Here is a 10,394-nt window from a genome sequence, read left to right as displayed (position 1 = left end):
AATTTCTCTGAATTCAAAGAAAAAATGATCATGTTATTTAAAACATTATGCTCTGATATATATGTACTGACTTTGACACATAATCCTTTTATTGCACTATTATTTGTTTTTTATATAAAATTGAGAACATAAAAAGCAAGCAAAAATTTGATATGAACTTTTATTGATGTTAATAAGTATGAGTTGATTAATTTGTTACTATTAAAATTTAATTCTAATTCTTAAATATATTTAAGCGATATTATTATATTAGAATAGACTTCTATTTAACTATTCTAATATGTTTATCTTTGAAAATTATTGTAATATAATGATCGAGTTATAATATTTTTATAGTTGTACAAAATTCTTTAATTTTTTAATTTCTTTTATTTTTTATTAAATTTTTTTATTTTTTTTAATATCTTTACTCATTGAATAGTATTAAATTAACACAAGGCTTCAAAGAACATTATTATTATTTATCTGATGGAATGTTAAAATGTCGAAGAGAAAAAGCATTATATTCGTATAAAGTTATTTAAGTTATGATATTTACTTAACTTCAGATAAATACGACAATAAGCAATGTTATATATAAAGCGAGGCAAAAATCCCAGACTAATAATATGAAATATTTAATTTGAAAAAAACAAACTGATCATTTAAATGTTTTTTTTTTTAAAAGAAATGAAAAATTTTAAAATTGTTTATCAATATTGCAATATTATATTTACACTTAAAATGTTAATGAAATATTTCGATAACTATTCATATTTATAACGTAGACGATATTGACAAATATAATGTTAATCAAAATTAAATAAGTTACAATTAGTTATTATTAGTGTAGGATATGATGAAAAAAAACAGTCCTTTTTTAAATTTTTAAATATAATAATTAAATTATATATATAAATATATATATATAAATATATATATATAAATAAATAATACTTCTTACTTTTAAAACATTTATTAAGTAAATTACATTTCAATTTTTTTAAATTAATTTTATAAAAAACTTAATCGGCATTCCACATCATCATCATCATCCGTGACTACACAGTCCATGTAGGACTTAAGCCTGTTTAACAACGTTCTTCCATTTTTCTCTTTTTTTTGCATTTGTTTTTCAATTTCTTATGTTCATTTCTTCCAAGTCCTGCAGCACAATGTGTTTAAATCGTTTTTTTTTGGTCGCCCTCTTCTTCTGCTGGTACCTACTTTGTTTTCATAAATATTAAGCGGGTCTCTCATATCCGGTATTCTTATCACATGCCCAACCCATCTTAATCGTTGCTTTTTCTTAAATTTGTTGATTGTATCACCTTCAGCTAGCCGTTCTAGCTCGTGGTTGTATTTTATGCGATACATCCCGTTTTTTTTTTACGGATTTAAATTTTTTTCTAAGTATTTTCCTTTCAAACACTGCTATCTTGTTTGCTTCAGTTAATTGGCATTCCACATATAATTAAAAAAAATTTTATAAATACCATAAAAAAAAAACTTTTTATCAATTTTGAATTTTATAGTCATACGATCTGAACGATCTTAGGCAGTAACACAATCTCAACTTATTGTTTTGTCTATGGTTTGAAATATGGTGTTCACCCTATTAATAAATCTATTCTAGTTCTTAAAATGCTTATCAAAATGGCATCGTCAACAGTGATGAGGTAGTAAATGCACACCGTCTAAAGAAGAAATCTTTGAAACACAATATATATATCTTAAGATATTAAGACGTTTTCTTTTAGGAATACATAATTAGCTGTATATACTTGAATGGAATATACTGATATAAGTACTAAAGAAAGAAATCAAAGTAATACCAGTATTCAAGTTCTAATAGAAATGATGAGAAGTGAACATTTAGTTTATATAAATATTTGACACATTATTATACTAGTTTTATAAAGAAAAATAAAATGTTGAAGATAAATTAGATATGCAAGATAAATTAGAGAAGTTATATTTATTATTAATAAAAAGACATATATATCCCTCAATACTAACGTATGTATTTAAAAAAAATTTTCTGAAATAAATTTAATTGCCTCTTTGACGAATATTTTACTTTGATAAATACTTTTTAGAAATTTTTCTTATCACAATACGTACCTTCGCAAGTACTTAAGTAAATTTAAAAAGTTTACTGAAATTGATTTCATCACCTTTTCGAGAAAAATTTTGCCCTGGTATATACTTTTTAATTAATTTAATTTTATCCATCTAACACACCCACCCATACTAATATAACCTTAAAAAAATTTCTTGAAATATATTTTACGCCAATGATTTAGTAATTAACATATACCTAAATTGTATTATATCATTATAGAAAACTTAAGGAGATTCCTCGTGTTGTAGCAGAGGTATTATAAACTTACACAAATAAACTTAATTAAAACAAAGAATTTGTTTTTATTATATGGACAGTTTTTTTAATTTATAAAAAAATAAATCTCAATAAAGTCATATATGCTATATACTATAATATACAATAAAAAAAGTACAGACACTATACCTAAACAGAAAAATATTTTGTGTTTTTTACAATAGATATTTTATAAAATTGAATGTATATGAATTCTTCTATTATAAAACTGAAGCTTTTATTTGTGCAGATTTGCAAAACAAACCTAACAACTGTTTTATTATGTTTTGAATTTGTCTCAAAATTTCGTCATAGATGATATGACGATTTGATAACATTTTATTAGATTATATTTCGTCTTCATATAAAGAAATATATACAACAAACATATACAACCACTATTCAAGTGTTTTAAAAATATATATTTGTATGTGAGAGAATGAAAACCTGTATAAACTACAAATAAATATTTTATTATTTAATAATTGCCAAATAATGTCTCTATAATTCTCACAGACAGGTTGACATGACATCTCTCTAATTGTACTTGTACTAACACTAATGCTAGTATATAGAAATTACACTCTTTATATTGTTAAGTACAAATAATTATCTCAAACGTAACACATGTATATCACAATTCTTATACATCGCAACGCACCTGTAATAACATATAACATTATATACATTAAAAGAGTTGAGTTTAAAATTAAGCATAAAAATACCGCCCTTAAAAGCCCTTATAACATTAAGACAAGAACATCCATCTTATTTAACATCAAGAACTGGTCCTGTTAAATAACAACATAAAAACTTATTAAACGACTAAGTATCTTTTTTTTTTATTTTAGCTATTCTCATACGTTATCGTTTACAGGGCCTTTCTTTAGTAGGTAATTTTTTAATATAAAGGGACTTCAACAACTTATAATCAATCTGTTTGCTAATATTATATTTTACTAAATAATTTTTAACAAATCATCATGTAAAGATCATGTGAGCACCGACTATCTGCTAGAGCAGCGATTTTAGATATGTAATATATCTAAAATAAATGTTTAGAAGAAATATTTGCTGAGTTACACCCTGATGCTAACACTTTCACATATATATTCAAATCATTGTGAAATAGAAAAATTATCACATTTGCATTAAAAAAAATCCAAAAGTGATTTATCGACTACAGATGCATTCAGAAAAATTCACTCTCTGGTAAATAGTATCTATAATTTATATATCTATAGCAACAATAGTCAGTGACTATTCAAAAACGGAATAAATCGTAATACCATTATCAATAGCGCTTACAGAGCTACGAACAATGGCTAAATTTTCCAAAAGTTTATGAAAATACTCATGCCAGTTATATATGTTATATGGTGTAACATATATTGTTAGTAAAATCAATGAATTATTAAAGGATATCTACGATAACTACATCATCTCCAGAAATTAATCTGTAACGTGACTTAGAAAGGTGACGTAATTTGAAGTTATTTATAGAGCGTTCTTTGTGAAAGTATTTATAGTTATTGGTGTATACGAACAAGTCAACAATGTGTTTTATAATGGAAGCGTATTTCAAGTGCGCCAATCTTGAGATATAGCCGTAAATATATGGTCATATGACGGAAATCTTTTCTTAATTATTAATGTTATAAAATTAAATTTCGAATAGTAAATGGTTACCTTATTTCCGACCATTCTTAGAAAGCCTGGTAATTCAATGCCACGATTTCAGTGCTGACAGTCATTGTATATTAATAAGATTTAAGATTTGGTCTATCCTCTAATCATTTTTATTAGAACTGTGATTCTGCGGATAAGAAGAAAACTGTAACCATATGTCAGTGCCCATCATTGGTTAAGAGAAAATACCAAATATTTAAAACCTAACATAACTCACCTCTTTTAAATAAAAGGCTATATAATGTATTTATATGGCATTATCTACATATATGTAAGTTACGGAACAAAAAGTAAAAAACAAAGTAAGAAAACTGTATGGCTTAAAATACCCAGATCATATATCTAACATATTTCTCTGGTTATTGATTAAATACTATTATTATGTTGAAGCTGTTTGAGCCAGTACACATGAGCACTTTTACTGTTTATTAACTCGAGGTATCTTCAAAACCCCTCTTTACGCCTTGACTGGATTATTGTTTATCAGTTCATCAGACTAAGCAATAACTGACCTCAGATCTGCATACCTTCCCAAGGTGCCTGTAACCATTCTGATATTCGATAACGCGGTGTTGGTAAGTTTGTCAGTTTTCGCAAATAATTTCATAATGATTAAATATTAGTTTACAAGTATTTAAAAGAACAAACAATAATGTTATCTCCAGACTTCATGTAAACTTTTCGTTTTCATAACATCTATGTCATTAATACTGCACCATTAAGTTAAGCATTACATTCAGGGGCTCTTGATATACATTTATTTGAATTAAGCCATCTTATATCACATAGAATTGGACAACGATTCTTTCCCGAGTGCAGCCAGTGATGTAGCCAAAGAATATAACTTATAGTATGTAAAGTTAATAAAAATAATATTTACTTTATTTATATTTCTGTTTATATTTTCTTAAAAATTTCTATATCAACTATTTATTCGGAAGAAACTTTGCTTAATAATTAGTATTTAAGTTCAAACATTATCATTCAGTAACTTTAGACATAAGAGGAAGTACCTGTATTGAGTATAAACAATCCATTATTTTATTAATTTTTTTTTAATTTATTTTTTACCTAATGAATATTTTTTTATTCTTTAAAAAATTTGTAATAAATTTGTAATAAATTTGTAATTGGAATGCTTACCTTGAAATATTAATAATTCTAATATTAATTAATATTAAATAATTTTCTTTTTATACTGTAAGTTGAAATTATTTTCGCACTTTATTTGTTTAATGTTATTTTTTGCAAATCATTTAAAATGTTCATTAAAATGTTAGAATATAAAAAGCAATAGACAAACTACGAATAATTTAATAAATTGTTTTAAATTAAATGAAAGCCTTAATAAATATTCAAAAGACATATTTGAGCAATTAAAATACAATAGAAAAAAAATAATATGAGGAAATGTTCTAAAAATTATTATATGACGTAACTATAACGACCAATTTCATTTATGGTACATTGATAATTAATTCTATCACCCTCAAAATTAATAATTTATCTGTTTTTATGTTTTTATTGAATGAACCAACGCCAAATCTCCATATGTATTTTCTTTACTCTAAAGCAACACAATAATTTGTGGGGCAGAGTATAAAAAAGCTATATAATTTTTTTTTTTGTGAACTAAAACTTAAAAAAATGTATATAAAATTTAATTAAAATTTAAATTTAATGAAAATACCAATAAGCAATTAAAATTTCAATAAAATTTATTTTGATAAATGAAGAAAATATTTTTAGATAATTTTTATTTTCGCCTTCAAATTTAACACTTATTCTACCTGCTGTTTAACCATTAATACATGATTGAGTAATTCGGCATTATAAACAAGTAATTTGACCCAAACTGCCCTTTGGCTGTGAGGTTTCTGTTACAATAATTGCAACTCATCAAATTAATACTTTAAGACATATATTAAAAAAACCAAAGTATGTCCAAAATAAATATATATCCATAGATCTAGAAATCGAGAGCGTTGGAAATTTCATCAAATGCAGACCACAAAATTATTTAATTCTATGAATACACATACTAACACTGCATTACCTATTGAAACCCCAATTAAACACCTATTAAAAAAGTGCAGTCTATATTCCATCAGAAAGACATGTTGAACTTTTTAATATAATTTTATAAATTTACATAACACATAACAGTTGATAATCCAAGTAATCATAGTCATCACCGTACACCACAAGCAGTAGGTTAGGTAATGTTGTACCGATGATCGAAAGGGATCCACTTAGGCCTATAGGTTCGTTGTGATACCATATAAGAGAAAACTCAGTAATTTAGAAACCACTTTGAACCTTTAGCAAAGCTTAAAATGCTATGTAATAGGAAGTCTTGCAGCTGACCAAGATCCTCAAAACAGTAGGCCATGAGAATAGTAAGAAAACACCGTGCATGTGCTGGACTGAAATAAAGCAGATGAGAGGCGCTTTTATCGTTCACTCCATAACTGCGACAGCAATAATTGAAAAGGAGATTCAATCTGCTAACAAAAAATCCCAAGCACTAATTAATAGAAAATTTTTACATAATTCCAGATTCTACAATTTATCATAAATCGACGTAAAAAAATCTTAATTTTCATCACAACAATTGTATATATTATTTATTTCTAAGAAAAAGTCAAGCTTCATTAAAATTTTGAATAATGAAATATCCCATTAAGAGTCACTCTTATATTGCCAGACCTTTACACAAAGAGTGACAAAAAATTATAACGCTTGTTATGTTAACCTGGTTGTTTACTATGTACCCACGCAGTTTTTTATAATATAATTATTTTGATATGCCACATAAAATCTATAAAAATTTCTTCATTATATGTCTTAAAATAAACAAATTTATAAAAACTATATATAATGATACTTATCGAAAATTAGTAATGGACCAAATACAAACACGTCTTTCTTTCACAAAATCAAAATAAAACTCAAGCAAAAATAATTAATAATTTAATTAATTAAATAATAGTAATAATTAAATTTTTTGAAGCAATTAGCATTTTGTACCCTCTTCTTAATTATCATAGTATCGGTATTTCTTTCTCAAGGCCATGCATCGGGCCTTGTGAGAGTGTACTTAGTATATACTTTGCATTGAGGAATTGAGGAACTGACAAAGACATAATTATTGTTTAAGAATAGTTGAATTAATTATAACTTTACAATATTTTTTATATATATATTAGTTCAAATCTCATCTAACAGACTAAATACGATTTCTGCATTTTTGAATTACTACCAGTTTTTTGCATAAAACCGTACAAATCAAAAATTTTGTGACATCTGAACCTATTTAAATTATAATGAGATCTAATAAATAAATCGCCTCGCTGTAGACCTGATTCTACTTTAATAATCGAGTATGCAAAAGTAAAACCTTTGGAAAAAGTATCTATTTATCTCAAAGACAAATATATTATTCGTGAATCAAATGCACGATACTTGAAGCCAACCTCTTAATTTTTGTTTACTATTTTAAATAATGTCTTGTTTGGGTAGCAAAGGTTAGGTTAGGTTCAGAAGGCGCGTGCTGACAGTTGTCAACACTTCCACTTGGAGGCATATGGTATATTGCCCATTGTGATGGCCTCAAAAATTATGCCGGGAGAGGCAAGTTGCCAACCTTTGTTATCCTTGTTAAATCATTTGGTTTTCCAGATGAAGTTGAAAAGATCCAATAAGTTTGCTTTCGTTATCTCTTTCAGGCCAGTGAAAAAGCGCTCCCTAAGACATTGAAGTCACCTTGTCTGCAGTCCTGGATATAGACACAGGGAGTGGTTGATAAATTCTACCTCCTTTTCATCTTGGCAATTTCTGCATAATTCACTTGTTGGAACTTGCTTTTTCAGATATCAAGCTATAAGGTTACAGACTTTTTACATTGACTACATTAGTACAAAAAGAAGATCTTGTTTTTGTGTTTTTGTGTAAAAATTTACAAATTCATAGCCAAAATCTTATAAACTTATCTACATTGGCATAAAAATGTTGTTTTAAAAGTAGTCTATTGGGTCCCAGTGGGTAAATAAATGGACGAAAAGGCGTGCTTAAAAGGGACTTGGATGAATTATGTAACAGTACAGTACAGAAGAACAAGGAGCTGGATGATAAATGGAAATAATTGAAACTAGCGGAGAAACCCTATCACCTCAATCGGGTTGAACCAATGACCGCATGGAGGCAAAAACTAAAAACCCAAATATGCTACCGTGGTCTCGTAGTGCATACTGCATTAGTATGAAATGTTAAAAGCACTCACTGATATTATTTCCATTGCATTGGTTTTGATGCATTTTTATTTAATATTATGTTATTGTTCATGTGTAAACCACAACTGCAATTTGCCTAAAAACCCATTAAGTTAAATTAAAGTTAATGGTTTAAATGGTTAAGATTATAAAATTATTCTACTCCACAAAGAAATTTTATTAATTCTCAACACATATAAACTTTTTAATATTAAAATAGTATTAAAATAAAAAACAACTGTGTAGTTTTTCAATATATATTTTTCTTTATTATTGATTCTGAAATTTATTTTTTTGTAAAGCATGAAGAAATATGCAATATTTAAAAATAAAATGTATTTTCTTTACAACAATTAAAGCACCTATTATATGAAAAATTTAAATAAAATTTATTAGGTTTTACATAAATAAAAATACTGATTTAATTTTTTGTTTTATTATCACATTATATATGGCTTCCAATGTAAATACAATATAATAAGTGCAATGTTTTAATATTTTTTTCTATTTTGACATATAAACATATTTAATACCTTTATTTAATTTTTTCAAATATTTATCCTTTTTAAAATATTTTTCTAGCAAATATATTTAAGTACTACTTATGCCAATAATAATTAAAAAACTATACGATTTATTAATATTCGTTTAAACAACTGTATATAATAAGGCACTAACACAATTTAAAATAACGAATAATCTAAATACAAAACGTTATAATTTTACTATAAAAAAATTTAATATACAAACTGTGTTTTGACTGGCTTATTTTTGTAAGCTTAATAAATAAATTAATATATTTTAGGTATAAAGCATTTGATTATAAAAGTTTTGAAAAGATAATTTTTAAATTATTTTTAATTTATAAGTTTTACTTATAATCATTTTAAGTACTCAATAGAAAATATATTCTGTTCTAATCTAGGTTTAAATAGGACTGTTTGGTTTTTACGCATTATAAAAATAGGACGAGTGTGTGTGTGTAGTCTTTTTAAAAAAAATATATTATTAGCTTAAAATCAAAAGTTGATATTTGCGAGACATATTTTTCAGAAAATATTCAGTATTTTTTTAAAACTTTTAAAAATGTTAAGGTGATTGATATATGTAGAGATTTAAGTATTCTTCTATGTTACAACATTAAATTAGCTTAGGTACATAGATATATTAGGTACTCAGGTTTTTCTTTGTTTTAAAGCAGTTGTGTTGGAAAATGTTTATTAATTAATTAGCATAACTATATGGTAAATAAATGAGCAACAAATAACTATTAATAACTATATCAGGTTTTTATAAATTTAGAAAATAAGTATCTTTTCAAAAAGGTTTTTTAAAGCTAGCTCTCATAATTTAAAATATTTAGATAGAGTTTAGCTAAGAATATACTCAAAATATTATTAAAAAATATTTTTTGTGTAACACAGTAAATCAACAATACTAAGTACTAATAAATTCAAAAACACAAATATACAAAATTACATTTTTAAAAATACAAATTATAATTAGACAAAGTATAAATAGTTCTGTTCTAGATATTGTATAATTATAATAGCAACACAGGCTCACAAATACAATCAAGTTTGAAAAGACCTTTTCATTATTAAAAATGAAAAATTTATTTCGAAATAAATGATATTTATTTATAATTTGTTTTGTAATAAATAAAATTCTTTTCCATTGCAAAAAATTAAAAATAAACTGATTTTTTTATATTTGCATTTCAAAACTAATTAAGTTTTATCTTTATAATTATTTGATATATGTACTGTGATAGAATCGTTTGTGTTATTTAGTAAATAAGAGTTCATATACTGAATAATTTTTTTTAATTATTTATATAAATGGACAACGTCTATTAAATTACTCCACCATATACAATTTTATAACATAAAACTGCATTCTGTACACAAATATTTTCTTGATTTACTATTTCTTTACTAATTTTACCTTATTACATTTCGTTACTCTTAATATATCTCCAGGGATTTTTTGGTCTACAACTTGTACTTTCCATTAGATTTTTAACGATAACAACAGCATTAAAAACACTGTCTTTAAAAGAGAGTTTGACTTAG

Source organism: Teleopsis dalmanni, chromosome 2 (assembly GCF_002237135.1).
Source record: "Teleopsis dalmanni isolate 2A chromosome 2, ASM223713v2, whole genome shotgun sequence".
NCBI classification, from domain to species: Eukaryota; Metazoa; Arthropoda; class Insecta; order Diptera; family Diopsidae; genus Teleopsis; species Teleopsis dalmanni.
Note: the sequence above shows the minus strand (reverse complement) of the source record.